The sequence below is a fragment of the Malus domestica genome, chromosome 11 (genome assembly GCF_042453785.1).
Source record: "Malus domestica chromosome 11, GDT2T_hap1".
Lineage (NCBI taxonomy): Eukaryota > Viridiplantae > Streptophyta > Magnoliopsida > Rosales > Rosaceae > Malus > Malus domestica.
This window is the reverse complement of record NC_091671.1, coordinates 27,080,266-27,099,537: the sequence shown is the minus strand read 5'-3', so window position 1 is coordinate 27,099,537 and position 19,272 is coordinate 27,080,266. Positions and strand designations below refer to the sequence as shown.

Sequence of the window (19,272 nt, the reverse complement as noted above, 5' to 3'; positions counted from 1 at the left end):
GGGTAGTGAGTCATCAGCTTTTTACTTGTATTGCCACCGAAAAATGCTTTTTGGATGATTGTAAGTTAGTCCCCATCACTTGACACTTAAATCATAGACACATGGCCTATGCATTAATGGGAAGACACCAATTTGTCTCTGGGCCTAATGCAGGGCTTTGGGCAAGTCTTCCTTTAGTTGGCGTTTTTGGGCTTCCACATACTTGCAGCCCAAAGTTCAAATATTAACCCAAACAACTACTTTCCATGTAGCTAATTGGAATTACATCCTAAAGTCCTACATAAGGAGGGGAATTGATGTCATCACAAACAAGGTCTTGAAAAGAGGGATTGTTCTTTCTATATGAAGTGTTATCCAAACCTAGGCTTCGTATAATCAACAAATAATGATGGGGATTCTCTCTAAATGTGTGACCGACTATTTATCTTAAGTCTCAACCAACGAAGAGTATTTGATTATTTCACCGAAAGAGGTACTTCATCAACCTTATCGGTGGACTGAGGTGTTTTATGGTTTGTTATTTAAGTTACATTCAGAATTCGGCATACAAACGGGTAAACCTTTTTCACAGCTAAGGCACTTATCTCCTTTGAGTATCTTTGTTAATAAAGTTTGATACCGATTTGGTGAACCTATATTTTCACCAATACAGTTGAGGCTGCCGAACTTGGTGCACAAGGTCCAGAACTTTGCAGTGATTTGCATAACGTTTTCATGTTTTAGAACTCAAGGTCAACTGTTTCTCCCTCGGTTGAAGTCGCTATTTTAAGAAATGAGTAGCACCATATTTAAGTCATCAGCATGGAGATAGATAGCGAATTGAAATGTCCACATCAGCATTTATGCCACCCAATGAAATAATTATTAGCTCTTAATTACTCGTCTTGCGCACCACATGGGTTTTATAATTTTGAAAATCAACACGTTTTTGTAATAGAAAATACAATAGGACTTTTGTTTTGATGAAATATGATGTTTATTTTAGAATGCCAATAGAAACTCCAAATACACTAATCACTTGAATTATCCTCGGTCAACACATCGACAATAATGTCTGGGGCTCTTCGAACCATTACGAATACCAAATCTTTTAAACTAAATTGCAAACTAAATGATGTGTCACTAAGAAAAAAACAAACATGTTAATCGATACATAATTAATAATCTAATTATATATAGCCACATCATTCGATTTACAAATTTAATTGAAAAGTTTTTATCTTCATAGCATTATCCTTCTTTTTATAAGGAAGAAACCCAAAATAATTTGTTTCTTATGTAATGAAGCAAATGACCATTTGAGAATATGTCATTACAATGTTCATATCCAAAATTATAAAAGTCATCTCAGTAATACAAAGTACATGTGACAATTGTATGGTGATTATATATATAAAAAAAAAATCTACTTATCACTTCCTCTATTAAATATCCAAAACATTGTAATATATATATCGCAACCTTCTAAATTTCCCCACAAACAACAAACAAAAAATCACACCTACACAAAAAACATTAAGAAACTAAAATTACTTCGAAATGACCTCCCACTTGTTACCCAGTAAATAATAATTACACTTATCACATATTTGTATTATTATTTGTTTCATCTCTCAGTATGACTCACTAACATATGTAGGTCTTATTTCTATTAAAGAGATTGTACAAATAATAGTACAAATATGTGATAAGAATAGATTTTTGCTTAAAAATAGGAGAGATTTTTCAGTGTGACCGTCACACGATATGGTGTGTTAAAATGTTAATAACTTAAAAATTAAAATTTTCCACCACTTACATAGAAACATGTGGTGTACCATCTATGTTCTCGTCACAACTAAAAATTTCTCTAAAAATAGAAACAAAAACTTACAACAATGAAAACTAAACCCTCAAACCCCATCCTTCCAACCCTAACAGTTGCGTTATTATCATCCAATGTCTGATCCGCCGGGTCCTCATCCAGCAACTCTATGGGAGAATCGGCGTACTCTTCAGCATTGGGTGAGGGCGCGTGCTTTAACTTCTTCGGCGTGCGAGCCTGCTTCTCGGGTGCCAGAGCCGGTGTGAGAGTCAAAACCCCCTTTAAAAGCTCTTTAGGTTGCAAAACCTTGTTAATGGTTTAAATAGCCAGAGGCTGCTCGTCGATGAGAGTCCCGGTGATCCTGGCGTGACGACCTTAGTCTTCAAAGTAACCTGTTGGCCATCGTTTTGGACGGTGAAGTCGAACTTACTTGCGTTGTCGATGGCCAGAATGTTCATCAGGCCATTGTTGGACCTCAACATCGACATTGACTGGTAGACCAAAATGTCGTGGTACTCAAGCACTGCTGTCTTCCCAGCCACAGTTAGGTTCTTAAACTTCGGTAAGAATGCCTTGAATACGTCGTCCATCAGACAAAAAAGGGTCAACCCGCCATCAACATTATCATCGTAAGTCTTGAAGGCGTCGGAGTTGGCGAGGAGTTTGTCGATGAAGACCTTGCAGCCGTGGCCAGACATGATTCCTGTGATGTTCAGCTCCGCGGGGGCCGGGGTTGGGGATTGGCTCATATTTTGAGCTGGCAACAATGAAGTGACCTGTGTTTGCTTTTGATGGAAATATCACATGGTGTGGGCTACATGAAAGTTGCAGACAAGTGCTGCAAAGTAAAAGCAAAAGTGGACAACAACCCAAATGCCTTTCGGCTAGTAAACTAAACAAAGAAAAGTTTGGTGGACATCATCATGAGTAAAGACACAATGATGATGCTTGTAAGAAAATAGAAAAAGGTGGTTGCTTTTTCTTTAATGATTATGAAGAAACGTGATGATGGATTGGCCTTTATTTAATGCAAGGAAATGCTTGCATTATGTGTGCTTGCCGAGGGAGAAGGCTTGCATCAGGGAAGCATCCAAGGAGATGGTGAGAGCATTTGGCTCTACCATAGGCACGGGTGAGAGAAATCAAGAGACCTAGAGTGAAAGGTCTTTGGTGAAAGAACTCTTGGGGTAGAGTGAGGTTCTTGGGAAAATTCTATGAGTGGGTGTACAAGGGATTTGGGATTGGGTTATGTCGATTTAACTCATGTGTACTTGTACTGTTATTCTCATAGTGAAGAGCAATATCTCTCGGGGACGTAGGCATGATTTTTGTCGAACCTCGTAAATTTCTCGGTGTCTTTATTTCTTGTATTTTATTCTGTTCAACTGAGTGTGATTTGGTGAGATTGTAATCTGAATTTCGTTTCCGCATTAACAAACGGGCCAAGGCACAATAGAGTGTTCATCAGGCCATTGTTGGACCTCAACATTGACATTGACTGGTAAACCCGAATGCCGTGGTACTCAAGCACCGCTGCCTTCCCGGCCACAATCAGGTTTTTGAACTTCGGTAAGAAGGCCTTGAATACGTCGTCCATCAAACAAAAAAGGGTCAGCCAACCGTCGACATTGTCATCGTAAGTCTTGAAATCGTCGAAGTTGGCGAGGAGCTTGTCGGTGAAGACCTTACAGCCGTGGCCGGACATGATTCCTATGATGTTCAGCTCCGTGAGGGTCGGGGTTGGGACCTCAGTGGCCTGGTTGGGGAGGACGGTGCTGATCTGGATGATGGAGATATTGTACGGAACCTCTTTGACGGCTTTGATGAAATGGGAGGGGATGGTACTGTCGTTGTCCTTGGGGGTGAAACCGACCTTTCCACCCTTTAAGTCGGTGATGTTGATAAGGCCGGAGGAGCCCGGGGCGTTGCCGGTGGCTTGAAACATGGTGGCGACAAGTGCGGTGCCGTTGGTGATTTGGTGGAGCTTCTTGGCACTGAAGTAGTCGAGGAAGACATGGAGGGAGAGAATGTTTTTGATAGAGTAGATGGAAAGGTGTTTGGAAAGAAAGGCCGATATGGCGGAGTTGTCGATGGCACAGATGGTGATGATGGTGCGCTCGTTGATATCAGCGGCGAGGTGGGTTAGGGTGAGGTAGTGGTTGAAGGTAGAGAATTCGGAATGCTTCGCGAGGAGGCGCGTGATGTTATGCGCATAGGTGAGGGTGGTGAGAATGGTAAGTGTGAGGAGGAAGGAGCCGGCGGTGGTCTTCCTATAGAGCTGCATTGTGTGGATTTGTCCTGGGGATTTTGGGGGTTGGGGGGTTAGAGAGAGAAAGCGAGAGGGAGAGAGATGTTGAGGAGCTTGAGGATAGCTTGGTGTAAAGCTAGGGAGTGAGAGTGGGAGTGTGAGTTGGGGAATGTAGAGGGAAAGGGAGGTTTATAAGCACGGGGTTGGTGGTGAGATATATTACAACTGAAGTCACTGTGTTTGGTGCTTTTGTAGTTTGAGACCGAAATAGGACATGAGTTGAAGTGTCATTAGGTGGGCCTCTTCCTATGAAAGATAAATTTTTTCCTAGCTAAGAACATGTGAGAATATTTGAACACATATGCAAACTATTAACACATTAAAGTAGGCATGCATTCAAAAACAATTCTAAAACCCATGACTTTCAAAGCCTAGTGAATGGTGAACCAAGAGACTCTTTAACAGCATTAAAGAGAAAGAAGGTTTTAGAGATTCATTACCCTTGAAGCTCATCCTTGTTTACACAATGGATTCACCCAAGTGGAGGGCCTTCAAGTCACCTCCTAGCTCCTTGGATCTTCCTTGTGATTTCCTTACTTTTGATGTTCCTTTGCTCCTTGAGGATGTGAGGAAAGGATCTCCAAAAACACCAAAGATTTGGTGTCTCTAAGTCTCCACACCAAGGATGAGGTATGAAGATAAAATTGATGACTTAGAGAAGGAAAGATTGCTAGCTAAATCCTCTCTAAGTGGCCGGCCTCCTTGTAGAGAAAAAAGAGAGAAAGTGTTTCACCTCTTTGCCTGAAGAAAACCCTAATGAGAAAATAGCTATAAAGTTAACTTTATACTACATCACATTTGAGTGGCAAACTTGTAATTAATTCAAGTTTGCATCCACTCACCCTTATGGCCGGCCTTGTCTTTGTTATTGGGCTAATTGCCCATTTTGTTTTAGTTGTCATACAACTTAAACATAATGGACTTTGTGGGCCAAAACACTTTTAGGCCCCGAAACCCAAAACCAACTTAAAAGCCCAATACGAACCTTTCGTAAAATTAATTAACTAATTAATTAATCTTGACCATTCTCAATTAAACCATTTAATTGCTTATCCATCTCATTTATATTTCTTCACTTTCATCCTTACTCGGTGTACGATCCATTAGGTTCCAATTAGCGAGGCAGTGGGCGATTTTTACTCTTAACGATCGATTGTGAATTGAAACAACATTTCAATTCTCTCTTTGTTGAAGATTAGTGTTTGCTAATCTTCAGGGCTTCCACAAACCATGAGTGACACCTAGCAGCATGTCATGGCTACCAAAGCTAAATAGAATTGGTTGGAGAACCTATCCAGTTACAATTTCAATGCAATACGGTCCTTCTCTAATACAATACTCTTAATCACATTGTTTGAGTGATAGTTTGTTTCATGTCTACTATCCAATGTAATACTTATCTATATGATTCAATTGAATATGATTTGGAACATACTTCCTAAGTCATATTCGTATGCTTTGGCCAAAGACTCCCGAATCATATCTTAGAGTATTCTCCTTCCACTATGGAAGGTTAGAGATCCCTTGATGTGCATTCATATGCCTACATGACTAGATAGCTTGACCCCAACAATGTCGTGGACACTCTCGATGGAATGCCTTTGACATGATCAAAGATCAAGGACCTAACCAATAGACGTCTATGATGCCTCAGGTCAAATGACTACTTTGCATATTGCAACTTACGAGTTCTTACATGACATGTATGTTCGAACTCTCTTTTGATCGTTGTTCAGTGTACTCGATTACTCTTTCAAGAACCTATGTGTTTGTCTTAGTGTCCAACACTAAATGACTTGAGACTAGTCATACTCACGCTTGAGTTGACATAACACATACTAACCTTAGCGGATTGTCAATGCCCAATTGGCAATCCTATGGTTAGGAACGTTTTAGGAATGAACATAAGAGAAGGGTCTCGTTAATCTAACTTACTTAAATCACTTCTCTCTTAGATCAAATACATTCCTTGGATTCCCTTATTGCTTAAACACATGATACCATAAATAGTGATTAACAATAAGCTTTACCCTTCATTAAACATATAATAGTTTAATACATTAAGTATTCCAAAAGCTTTTACATCAAATGAGTGGCTTTGTGGGCATACTTCCAACATCCTATGCATTGCGTTGCCTTTGTTTCTTCTTTTTTATTTGCCTTTCGTTAGTAGTGTCATATACTTACCACATTTTTGTTTGTACCACTTCTCTAATAAAATCAAGGTTCATCAACCCATATAAGAGAGGTAATACAACTGTGAGTTTGTGATTTGAAAAATGTGATAAGAATAATATTTTTGGTATAGAATAAGTGGAGTACAAAAATGGGGAGAAAAGTTTGGGTTGAGAGGTGTGTATTTTAGGTCATCTTCAGTAGAGAGGACTAAAGATTCAAAAGTCAAAAGATTGCCTAATATGTCCAAAAATTCATTTCCAATCGATGGTTGGGTTATAATTCTATAGAGTTGATTAGACCATTATTTGGCCAAAGAGGCACTAGGCTGGCCAAATAGCCCTCCCCTCTTAGGCCCTTTTTTAGGGGCCCAGCTCCTTAGTTATAAGTATTGGTTCAAATTCAGCTGCTAGCTTTGAAAACATCTAAATGTAATTAACTAAAATAACCAATAAATTTAAAACTAATAAATTATTGAGGGGGCTATATGAGTATGACCTACTATTGTTTATTTAAAAATAATTTTTGTTAGGACTATAATTTTAGATGGAGCTATATTTAGTTATTTCGGTTGGAGATGACCTTAATTTGTTGGAGAAAATGGGGATTTGGTGAGGTTTTGGTATCTCTAAGATTTAAAGTTGTAAATAAAAAGTGTTAGAATAATTAAGTTGTAACATCAAACCATCTAACTTTTGTTCAACAATTATCATTTAAAAACATTGGCGGGTAGTGATTTCAGTTTTCAAGTAATATGTGTAATACATAAGAGGCTATTGGTCATCTCTTGGAGTTGTATTAGACGATAAGAAATCATGAATAAAATTCAATAGAGGTAAGTTTCATTGCTAAGTTAGCAATAGCATATGGTACATATTATGGATCAAGTCTTTTGGAACATGGATAGATTTTTATCCCAAAACATGAAAACTATAATTTAATCTTTCAACAAATTATATGACATTTACCAAGACTTTTCCAACTCACAAACAGTGTCACAATGGAGCATATTAGTCATTTATATATCATAAATCTTATCCTTGTAGGATGAACTTAAGACCTCGTTCAAATAAGTGAAACCCACTAAACCATAGATCTGGTTTGTGATTAACACGTTTTCCTCAAAGAACATACATGGTAAATAATTGGTAAATAGTGCTAATTAGGGCTTATCTTGGGGTTTAATTCACTGATATTATTCTTCTCACCAAGTAGGAAAATATATATTGTACAAGGATGATTTACAAGGAAAGAAACATCCAATAACTATCCTAATTACATCCGGATTACAAGGACCCAAACAGGTAACTAAACTAATTACAAAAGGTCAACTCTCCAACACTCTCCCTCAAGTTGGTGCATAAATGCCGTTCATGCCCAACTTGAAGAGAGAGTTATAGAACGCTTAACTCACAACAACTTTAGTTAAGATGTCCGCCAATTGATCCTCTGACTTTACGAACGGGAATTGAATGATATTCCCATCCAACTTCTCTTTAATGAAGTGTCTGTCAACTTCCACATGTTTCATGCAATCATGCTGGATTGGGTTGTGTGAGATATCAATAGCTGCTTTATTATCACTTCTGAGGCCGACTTTGAAGGACACCTGAGCTCAGCAAGTAACCTTCAAAGCCATAATACTTCACATACTCCTTTTGCCATGCCCTTGTATTCTGCCTCTGCACTTGATAAAGCAACCACTTTCTGTTTCTTACTCCACCAAGTCACTAAATTTCCCCTACAAATGTAAAGTATCTAGATGTGGACCGTCGATTAGTAATGTTTCCTGCCCAATCTGCATCGGTATAACCTTCTATCCAGTAATGATCATTCTTGGAAAACATAATGCCTCTACCCGGGCAGGATTTTAGATATCGTAGGATGCGTTCAACCTCACCCATATGTGTGTCACTAGGAGAATGCATAAACTAACTAACGACACTTACTGCATATGCAATATTAAGCCTGGTGTGAGATAAAATATACCTTATTTAGATCGAGCTATTTCTATCCCTAAGAAATATTTCAATCCACCAAGATCTTTCATCTCGAACTCAGTTGCTTGGTAATCTTTTAGCCTTAAGATTTCCTCTTTATCATCACCCGTAACAATCATATCATCCGCATAAATAATAAGTACAATCAATTTACCCATTCAACGTTTCAAGAAAAGTGTATTATTGGAATTGCTCTGCTTGAACCCATATTTCCTCATAGCCCTTCGAAACCTACCAAACCATGCTTGAGGTGATTGTTTCAATCCATACAAGGCTTTATTCCACTTGCACACCACTCCGAGTTGTGAAACTGATGCATAACCATGTGGAATATCCATATACACTTCTTCTTTAAGATTACCATTTAAGAAAGCATTTTTTCACATCAAATTGTTGTAATGGCCAATCCAAGTTAGCCGCCAATGAAAGTAATACTCTTACCATATTAATCTTTGCCACCAGGGCAAATGTTTATGTATAATCAACACCATACGTCCGAGTGTATCCCTTGGCCACCAATCGTGCTTTGTATCGTTCAATGGATCTATTAGCTTTGTACTTGAGGGTATGCACCCATCGACATCCAATTCTTTTCTTTCCTCGAGGTAACGGAACTAAATCCTGTGTTTGATTTTTCTAAAGTGCATTCATTTCTTCCTCCATTGCCTTGGTCCATCAATCGTCAGATAGTGCCTCATTCAATGAACTAGGTATGCTATCATTGGATATTTGTAGTACAAATGCTTTGCCGGGTTCCGATAATTTATGTGATGACAGATAGTTGCCGATGGGGTATTTAGAGCCTTTCGTTTCCACTGAATACCAATTGGGTGGCTTTCCCCAGTTGTGCCTGAAAGGTAACTGATAAGTCGGAACATTAGATACATCAACAGGGATCATAGAGCTTACCTCAGGAATATTCTTAAGAGTATGGTCATCTGGTGGTACTATATTTGGAGGCAATGGGGAGTAGTATCAATATAAGTCTTAAGATTGGCAAGTGGAAGCATTGTTGTCATGAGTGAGGATGGCACTACCGTGCCTAACGCTGGTTCCGTGGGCAGTGATGCTGCTTCCGTTGGTTGGGCTGGCAACGCAGCCACTGCAGGCTCGGCTGTTGGCTAAGCTAATAGTGGCAGCGGATGATCAGTCATAGCAGCCATGATCCAAACCTGCTCATCATGCAGTGTCTTCCCCTGAAGAGTAGGCTTAGAAAAAGTCAAAAAGTAATACATCTTGGACTCGAAAAAAATAACATCCATGGTAATATACATCTGATGGGAAGGAGGGTGGTAGCAACGGTACCCTTTTCTGATGTAATCCATATTCCATAAAAATACAACAAATAGCACACGGGTCAAGTTTCATCCATTGATTTTTATGTAGATGAACAAATGCAACACATCCAACAACTTGTGGTAAGAGCACCAAAACTGACGGTAGAGGGATGAAGTTACCAAAAACTTGTAAACGTGTAAGAAAATCCAATACTTTGGATGGTATGTGGTTGATAAGTTAAGTGGTTGTCTAAAGAGCAACATCCCAAGAAGAGAGGGAACATGCGCCCCAATCAAAAGTAAACGAGATGTTTCTAAAAGATGGCATTTTTACGCTCAGCCACCCCATTATGTTAAGGAGTCTGAGGACAAGTAGTCTCGTGAAGGATTTCGTGATTAGTTCAATAATGTGTAAAATCATTTTAACATATTCACTGCCATTATCAGAACGCAAAATCTAAATTTTAGTAGAAAACTATGTCTAAACCATGGTGTGGAATGTCTTAAAGGCCAAAAACACATCACTTTCATGCTTAAGAAGGTATAACCATGTCATCTGTGTGCAATCATCTATGAAAGTAACAAATGACCAAATACCAGATGAAGTAGTAATTGGAGATAGTCCCCAAACATCTGAATGAACAAACCAAAAGGACTAACACTTTTATTAGAATTCAACGGATAAGAAACATAGTGACTCTTGGCAAGAATGTAAGTGTCACATTTAAAATCTAAAACCGAACAACCAACAAATAAATCTGGAAACATATGCTATAAATAACTAAAAGATGGATGACCCAAATGATGATGCCATAACCATATCTGACGCCGCTTATGATTAACGGATCTTTGGGAGAGATTGACCAGTTCTGTACTAACATCATCCACAAAATAGAGATCCCCCTCTTAGTACCACAACCAATTATTTTCTTAATGAGAATATCTTGAATAAGACAAAACTTTGGATACATTAATACACAACAGTTCAATTGCTCAGTAGCTTGGCCAGGAGACATCAATTTATACTTTACTGAAGGTACAAGTAATGTATGAGGCAAAGAGAGGGTGTGCGTGAGGCGTATAGTGCTAGTGCCCATGACTGATGAGGTGACACCATTAGCGTTAGTAATATTACGTCGAAGCGAAACAGTATCACCAGCTAAATCAGTGGGGTCGTAGGTCATATGGTCCTAGGCACCAGAGTCAATGATCCAACCAGACTGAGCATCATCATGATTCATATTAAAAGCATAACCATAATTACCTGAGGACTCCGGAAGCATGTTGGAAGAACTCGAAACAGGAAGAGAATCATCCTGAGATATCAAAGATAATCGGGACACAGAGGTGGCAAGATTGGGTTGCTTGTCTTATTCCCGTTGTTTCTGAAGCTTCAATGCTTCCCACCAGTCTGGATAGCCGTGCAACTAAAAACAATTGTCGCGGCCGTGTTTCTCATTACCATAGTAAGTACAACCACCATGGTCAAGACAGGTGGTTTGGAACGAGGAGGGCGAGGGCCTACGGTCGACCATGAGGCCGTTTTGGCAGCGAAGAAAGAGCTTTGTTCTGGGCTTGGGGCAGTAGGCTAGGGTTGCAATCCTGAGCTCGGTGCAAGTGGCTTCTTAGAAGCACGGGGATGAGGTGGAGCTGCAACTCATGCTGTAGGCCGAGCCACCATTGTTGCCCCACTTGGCAGCTGTCCTTCAGTATTTATAACAGCATGTCGCATTCCTTCTAGGCGAACATAGGCAAAGGTTTGTTCGATGGAAGGAAGAGGCTCAGTTCGTAGAATATGACTACGAATTTTATCAAATATATCATCTAATCCTGCAAGCAAAGTATAAACACGATTCGTTTGAACAATTTAATTATAAATTTCAATATCAGTATCGCACTTCATCGGATTGGGTCGACGATAATCAATCTCATGCCACAATGACTCAAGATCACTATAGTATATCTCTACTGGTTATTCGTCTTGCCTCATACGAGAGGCCTTGTAGGTAAGATCGTAGACTTGAGATATATCGGAGCCATTATAATATGTGTGAGCAACTGCGTCCCACAATTATTTTGCCATCGGTAGTTGAAGAAAATACCCAATCAAATTGGGTTCCGTATAATTGATGAGCCAACCCTTCATAATGGCATTCTCCGTACGCCATTTGGTGAAGGCCATATCATTGTTAAGTGGTTGGGGATTACTTCCAAACAAGTAGCCTAACTTGTCTTTTCCAACAACGAACATCTCAACAATTTGAGACCAAACTCCATAATTGGCACCATTGAGTTTGATGCCAATCGAAGCCGTAGAAGAATCATGATGAACAATTTGTGTAACAACTTACGGTAGAGGTGAAGTAGGATTCATGGTAGGGTCAGTTAGGGTAGTAGTGTTTAGTATAGAGGTAGGATCAATTATAATGGGTTGTTTCCATCGTGGAGTGGTGGTAGGTTCTCCATTAGATGGCCGAGTTTGCTTGAAGGAACAGGCAAAGCATAAATCCTAGGATCTTTGCTCTGATACCATCTAGAATTATCAAAGAGGCAGACCAAATGCCCACTTCCAACAACATAGATATTGTCCCCAACTTGGTAATTACCATATGCACGATCTGTCAAGTGTGGGGTATTATCACAAAAGGCCTCGGTGTTAGTTGGAGTGGGGTTAGGATATTTAAACTCTTATTTTCTCATTGGTACGGTCAATGTGGGACATTTCAACATGTAGAATTATCAGAGAGACGGGCCAAGGGCCCACTTCCAACAACACCAATATTGTCCCCAACTTGGTAATTACTGCATACACAATACGTCAGGCGTGAAGTTTTATCACAAAAGTCCTTGGTGTTAGTTGGAGTGGGGTTAGGATATTTAAACTCTTTTTTCTCATTGATACGGTCGATGTGGGACATTTCAACATACCCCTTCATGTGAGACCCAATTAGTGGGTCACATGTGGGAGATCCACACATCGACAACCACATGGAGTCAAGGGGACTCACCCTATACGCAGGGCCAAGGGACCCACCATCATCGCGCGGGGCCAAGAGGACGCACCCATCATGTGGCAGTATAGTACGGGCCCTTTCCCTGACTCTAATACCATGCTAATTAGGGCTTATCCTGGGGTTTAATTCACTAATATTATTCTTCTCATCAATGAGGAAAATATATATTGTACAATGATGATTTACAAGGAAAGAAACATCAAATAACTATCCTGATTACAAGGACCCAAAACAGGTAACTAAACTAATTGCAAAAAGTCAACTCTCCAACAAATAGTGGCAACCTTTTTTTACTAACAAATTTATAATGATTCATGGGAAAAAGTGGAACATTGTATATCATGTGTGGCGTTTTCTTCTAGTTTGTGTTTTGTTTAATTTTGTCTCCGTCGTGATCTAGGTTTCAAAAATCTGCTCCAAATGAATAAATTAGAATTCAACCAAAAAAAATTGAGTAAATTAGAAAAGAAAAAAAAAGCACCTTCATAATTATAAGGGCTTGTTTGGTACTCTACTTGAATCCAACTTTTTAAACTCAAAAACAATTTTTAAGTTTTAGGCCTTAAAAACTCGTTTGGTATGACTATTTTCAAAAATTGAACTCGAGACTAACTCAAAAATGTAGTATATTATCTAAAAACATAAAAAGTGAGTTTTTATAGTTTTTAAACTTAAACTCACTCTTTTCTTTTCTCTCCCTCCTCCCCTCTCACTCCAAATTCATCTCTCTTTTCTTCTTTCTCATCTCTCTTTTTTTGACCTTTTTTGTCTCTCCTCCAATCCGCTATCTTCATTTTCTCGGATATTTATGATCTTCTCTCTTCTTTATTTTTCCTTCAATTATCTCTTATTTTCTTTCCTCCTCTCTCCTCTTTCTCTCTCTCATGCGACCCCCTCTTTTTAGATCTTTTTGTCTAGATTAAGTCGTAAGATTTAAATTTTTTAAATTGCAAACCAATTAAGTTTTTGAATTTTAAAGAAAATTGTTTTCAAGAAATGTTCTTAAGAAATGTATCAAAAAATGATAAAAATTTTCAAATAGGATACCAAACAGGCTGTCACATCCCGGCCCAAGTCCACCACATCCCGGGCCCGTTCCACCACCGTATCACGATATTGTCCGCTTTGGACTTACCATCCCCTCACGGTTTTGTTTTTGGGAACTCACGAGCAACTTCCTAGTAGGTCACCCATCCTGGGAGTGCTCTGGCCTTCTTTTGGCTTAACTTTAGAGTTCCTACGGAAACCGAAGCAGTGAGCTCCCAAAAGGCCTTGTGCTAGGTAAGGATGGGAATATACTAAGGATCACTCCCCTGGACGATGTGGGATGTTACATAGGCCCTAAATTTTTTTATTGAAAAACACTTCTAACGACTCGATTAAAGTAAAACCCACTCGTGTGCCCACTTGTAAGCACTACAACACAAACTGACGTTTATAGCATTGCCAAAAATGCTATGATAGGATACGATAGCGTTTTAAAAAGCGCTATGTCAGCCCACGCTATAATAGCTCAAGCCCTTTCCATAGCATTTTTGTAAAAACGCTATATTAACATAGTGAAGCTATAATTGATTGATAGTCATATTGTTATTAAGTTTATTTTCTCACACCTGGAGCTTAATTATTGATTGTATAGGCTTCATGTGTGATTCAACCATTTTTAGAAAATTTGACGAATTTGAACGGTTGAGATCACATCGATGTGCCCTAGTAAAATTTGAGGTTGATACTAATCAATTTCTAAATTGAGGGACAAAAGTGATGTGTTAGCTATTAATAAACAACCATCCAACTTTTGGTCAACTATTTCCAACAATGGCGAGAAGTGACTTCATAAGTTTATTTCTCATATGTATCTATATTATTATTAAGATAATCCTCCTTGTCAACTTTTTGCCCATTTTTTCCTATTTTGTCCTCACTTTTGATATACAATATTTACATAAAGAGGACAAAATGTTAATTTTGTATCTTTTGAGACAAGGACAATTATATCCCTATTTTTCCTATTTCACCCTCATTTTTTTTAGAAAATGACAATTATATTCCTATTTTTTCTATTTTACCCTCATTGTTGATACACAATATTTACATAAGGATGACAAAGTAATAAAATTATGTAATATTAAAGAGAAACTGTCTCATCATCATTATCCTATACATTTTTTAAAATTTAAAAAACTAATCACACTCCTTAATCAAAACAAAAAATAAAATGAATTGAGATTCTAATATTCGATAACAAATTGACACTCATTGGATGTCTTGAGGTTACTGAGGTTTCTTTCTCAAAAGAAATGCATCCAATAGGCGCTTACTAACGCTCATAGTTTGTAATTTTGTCGTTTAAATGAGCATTACAATTTTGATTGGATTATTTTTCAATTGCTGACCATAATAAAATGTCTGGTAAATGTGGCAACCCGTCCCTACTTTTCACTATGATTTCTTTTCCGTTGATGTGAGTTGACGATTTTACCCTTTTTGAACAAAAAGTGAAATCTAACGTGGACGTAGTTTTCGGCTTTCAGTTTCATTTTCCTAGGTTCGTACTAAATTAGTACTTGTCGCTACGAACGTGTGAGTGTGTATTAGACTCTAATCGAATCTGTAACGAAAAATTTACGCTCCGTTAAAGAACGTTATTTACGGGTATTTTTATACACGTGCATACAAATTTATCAATGTTTGAAACACTGTAGAGAGGCAGATTTTTGTACGTTAAAAATTATACAAAATCCATCCATCCAATCTCATTCCTCAAAAGGGGATCCGTGTCCCCCATCTCATCCACCAATCAAACCTTTCTTTTTCCTTGAATCCCTCCTCATTACCCAATCAATTGTTTCCCTCTCACCCAACCAATCAGAAATGTTCTCAATTTTGTCCCACCAATCACAACTTAAACCTCACTCTCTCTCTCCCCGAAGGTCTCTCTCTCACATTCTCTCTACAACTCTCTCTTTTCCTCTACACGCACAGAGAGCTTCAAGAGCCCCAAACATAAGGAGCTACTGCTCCATTTGGTTAGTAAAATCTAGAAACCACCACCTCACTGTTCATTCAGCCTTTCCCTTCTCTTGCACGGCACAGTAACTGTGCATCCATTTTCGACGACATATCGCTGTCTCCGGCAAAGGTAAGCTTCAAGACTCCTTTGATCTTCCTTCCCTGTAGTCTACATTACTTGGTTAGTGATTAAAAATGGCTTTGGTGAAGGTGTTAGCATGAAAAAACAACTCAAGGGACATTTTCCAGAAATCTGGAAGCTTCAAACCGTGGTTGTTTGGCCACATTCTAGCCATTTTTGCGACCAACCTCGTGCTCTAACGAGCCTTCCAAGGGTACGAATCACTCCTCTATACTCCTAACTTCAAAATGGATTTCGAATCACTGAGTTTGGTTAACTATCGAGTTAGAAATCAACGTTGAAAGTTAAGAAGAAATTCCCAAATTTCTGGAAACTTGGACCCATGGCCATTTGACCACTTTCAGACCATTTTTCTGACAAGCTCCGTCCATGACATGACCCCAAATGAGTATAGATCTATTTCCTGCATTCCTAACTTTATTTAGGATTTTGAATCACAGATTTTGGTTGAAAATCGAGCTCGAAATGAGCTCTGGAAGTTGCTCTTCAGTCTGCAAAAACTACAGATTTCGTGTGATACCGGCGCGTGGGTGCGTGACAGCCTGCACAACCACTTTGTGACGGCGCATGCGGCGGTGCTAGAGGAACCCAAGGTCCCTTCTTAGGTTCATTGACGTGCCGGACCCGAATCCACCATCCGTATTCTGAAATTTGATCATTTTAAAATAGTTCATTTACTAGCCCTACTTTGTACAAAAACGCGTATTTACGTTAGTACGTTGCATATTTACATAAATGGTTTCATTTCTAGGGAAAACGCAGTGCAAAGACTCTCAACTCTACGAGGCGGGTTCGACTCGACGACATGATCTGTGAGTGGGCAATTTATTTTATATATATATATATATATACATGGCTTATAGTTTCCACAAATGCATTTAAATGATTTACGCCTATTATGCACAAAATTTTAATGGAGTTTGGTAAATATTACCTTGTGATTAGAATTATAAAATGGCTATGGAATGTTCATATGCATATTTACCTGCTTATAAATATAATGCTGTGGTAGAATACTAAAATGATTCTACAGGATGCGTAGGTAAATTCAGGTGAGTTTAATATATTGATTTGAATTGTATGGCATACATATATTCATATGGTTAGCTCATCATTACTACATCCAGGTGTTAGTGCTCCCACCCGAGGTCAAGGCCAGCCTTCACGAGTATGTTCACCTCCCGCACCGCATGCTCGTCTTGGATCCAAGTAGGTGCTAGTCTATCGTACATGTCTCGTTAGGTGACTCCGACTTGTAGGTGACTGGGCCTAGCGCAAGCTTCATGTGATCGTAGCACTAAAGTGTATATTATTATTACACCTAGCCTGTCGTGCAGGTCACATTAGGTGACTCCGACTTGTATGATAGTATAGATTGATGAGCCATAGATGCAGTTGTACAGGTCATGTTAAGTGACTCCGACTTGCATGCTAGTATATTGTCAAGCACATGCCTATATTTCCATTATTGTTGAATTATTCCTGTTGTGGCATATTTCTGATATACATTGTTGGCATACATTAAATCTTCATACTTATATGTAATATGATTTTAAGGAAACTATACTTGTTTTACGAAGAGGGGTTAGTATATTCAAAAATAAAGGTTTTCTTACAAACGTTGTTTTGCTGACCCACTCAACTTTATTTTTCACCCCCCCAGGTTTAGTAGCTGTGCTTACTTGTAAACGAGGATTCTGGCAAATCTCAGGAGATGGTTATCCTCAACGGTATAACCCTCATCCTATTTACTTTACTATCTTATGCTCTGACATCACGTGTGAATTGGATTCAATCTCGCTCACTAGCGCACTCTTTAGTTTAGGCACTTTTAGGTTTAAATCTATTCACCATCTTTTCTCACGTCACTACACTTTATGGCTTCGTCACCCTCCAGGTGTCAGCCAGCACAACCTGATTCGGAGTCCAAGTGGACATTTCGGAACGGGGTGTGCCAGTAAATGTGTGTACACTCATTATGATTAAGTTGATGATCTTGTATAGATGTGAGAGAAAGAATCAAACTAAAGACTTTAAATGAAAATATGAATGCTCTTAAGTAAATGAACTACATGAATAACTAAGTGAAATTCCATGTAGTGTAGATTAAAAAGGTGTTGTTGACACTCATTCATCAAGAAAAAGGAGTGAAATTTAGGAAGATAAAAGATGTGTGCAAACCATTTGTTCCACTTCTTAAAAAAAATGTCAAAATGTATTAGATCGATGCCATCTGAAAGTAGACAATAATAGTGGTACACTATCAAAAGGCATTACGTGATATCAATGAAATAATAACATGTTGATAAAAATTTGTGTATACTTTAGTTGATATATGACGTTATTGTGACGGTATAATAAATCTCATATGACACTGATATTATTTTTCTATCTTTAAAGTGGGCGTTCTCCTGAAAGCTTGAAGAGACAAAAAAAGGTGTTCAAAATGGTTTGAAACTTTAAGAATAATCTAATGTCGTAAAGAAGGGGAGTTAGCAGCAGATCACGTGGTATCAGCATTTTCTTCATCAGAAATCAAGGCACAAGAAGTACTCTTCATAACCAAAAACAGAGTCTCGCACGCATAGAATCTGCTATTCGCACGTTGAAAATGTCTTACTATTTGTGGGACCAAAAAGATATGCTGGACCCCACCTCACCCCTGGTTCTTGCCTGTATACACGCCCCCGAGGCCCTGAGTTGGAAATGGATTCACTCCGGATTTCTTATTCCTAATCAATCAAGTTTGAATATCTCGATTGTTGAAATTTGATCCAACAGTTATAAAAAATAGCCAATTTTAAAAGTTAGAATAACTTTAATCATTTGATTAAATTTCAACAGTCTGGATCCCCAAACTTGATGGATGAGGAGGAAGTGATATAAACAGGATCCCTTTCCCCCGAGTTTTATCGTGGTTGGTCATCGTTCCCGCCAAATCGTTGACTACAACCCAGAACAATCAGAGTGACTGGGAACGACCGTTGATTTCAACAACAGTGTGTTCCAGGAACCTGTCGGCATGTATCAGGGGTAGTTTTGTGGTTCTGATAATTGTTGATCCTAAAAATAAGAAGACTCAAGTAACTATTAAACTAATTACGTTAATCGAGATTCAAATTATAAACTTACGGAATAAAAACCATACATTTCAATGACTTGTTGCTGGGGCATCCAACAAAGCTGCTGATCATCTGGCTTTCATGGTTTTCATTTTCAACTTCCCCTTGTGCCCATTTCTTCTATTCTAGATGATGATAGGATTAGGCCGGGAATATTTTTAGGTATTTGTAACTAGGAAATGATTTATGCAGTTTTTTATTCTTATGTACTCTATTTTTTATAATTAGATTGAATAAAATCGATTGATAATTAAGGGGACTGTTGATCTTAAAAACTATCAAGCCTACGTGGCGCGCATGCCGAGTAACTAATAAGCTAACTACGTCCTTCGGTTGTGTGCAGGCGTGCCAACTCATCGGCCGAGCTCGGCCAAGGAGTAAAATTTGTTGATGTTGCGTTGGGTACGCTACTGACTTC

The 19,272-nt window shown here is 38.6% G+C and overlaps 1 long non-coding RNA gene and 1 pseudogene across 4 annotated transcripts; one reads left to right on the top strand and one right to left on the bottom strand.

Annotated features, from left to right (window-relative positions):
• Window positions 1-1,495: 1,495 nt before the first annotated feature.
• Window positions 1,496-4,088, bottom strand: LOC114819770 (fasciclin-like arabinogalactan protein 1; annotated as a pseudogene).
• An 11,352-nt stretch (window positions 4,089-15,440) lies between these two features.
• On the top strand, window positions 15,441-18,890 carry LOC139189387 (uncharacterized). Of its 4 annotated transcripts, none has more exons than XR_011573324.1 (6): window positions 15,441-15,720; window positions 15,801-15,925; window positions 16,173-16,544; window positions 16,860-16,941; window positions 17,396-17,462; window positions 18,133-18,890. It is a non-coding gene; the product is annotated as an uncharacterized lncRNA (long non-coding RNA). The 4 variants fall into 4 exon arrangements; XR_011573326.1 differs by having other exon boundaries at window positions 15,578-15,720; window positions 16,484-16,544; XR_011573325.1 differs by lacking the exon at window positions 16,860-16,941 and having other exon boundaries at window positions 15,449-15,720; window positions 16,484-16,544.
• Window positions 18,891-19,272: the final 382 nt, after the last annotated feature.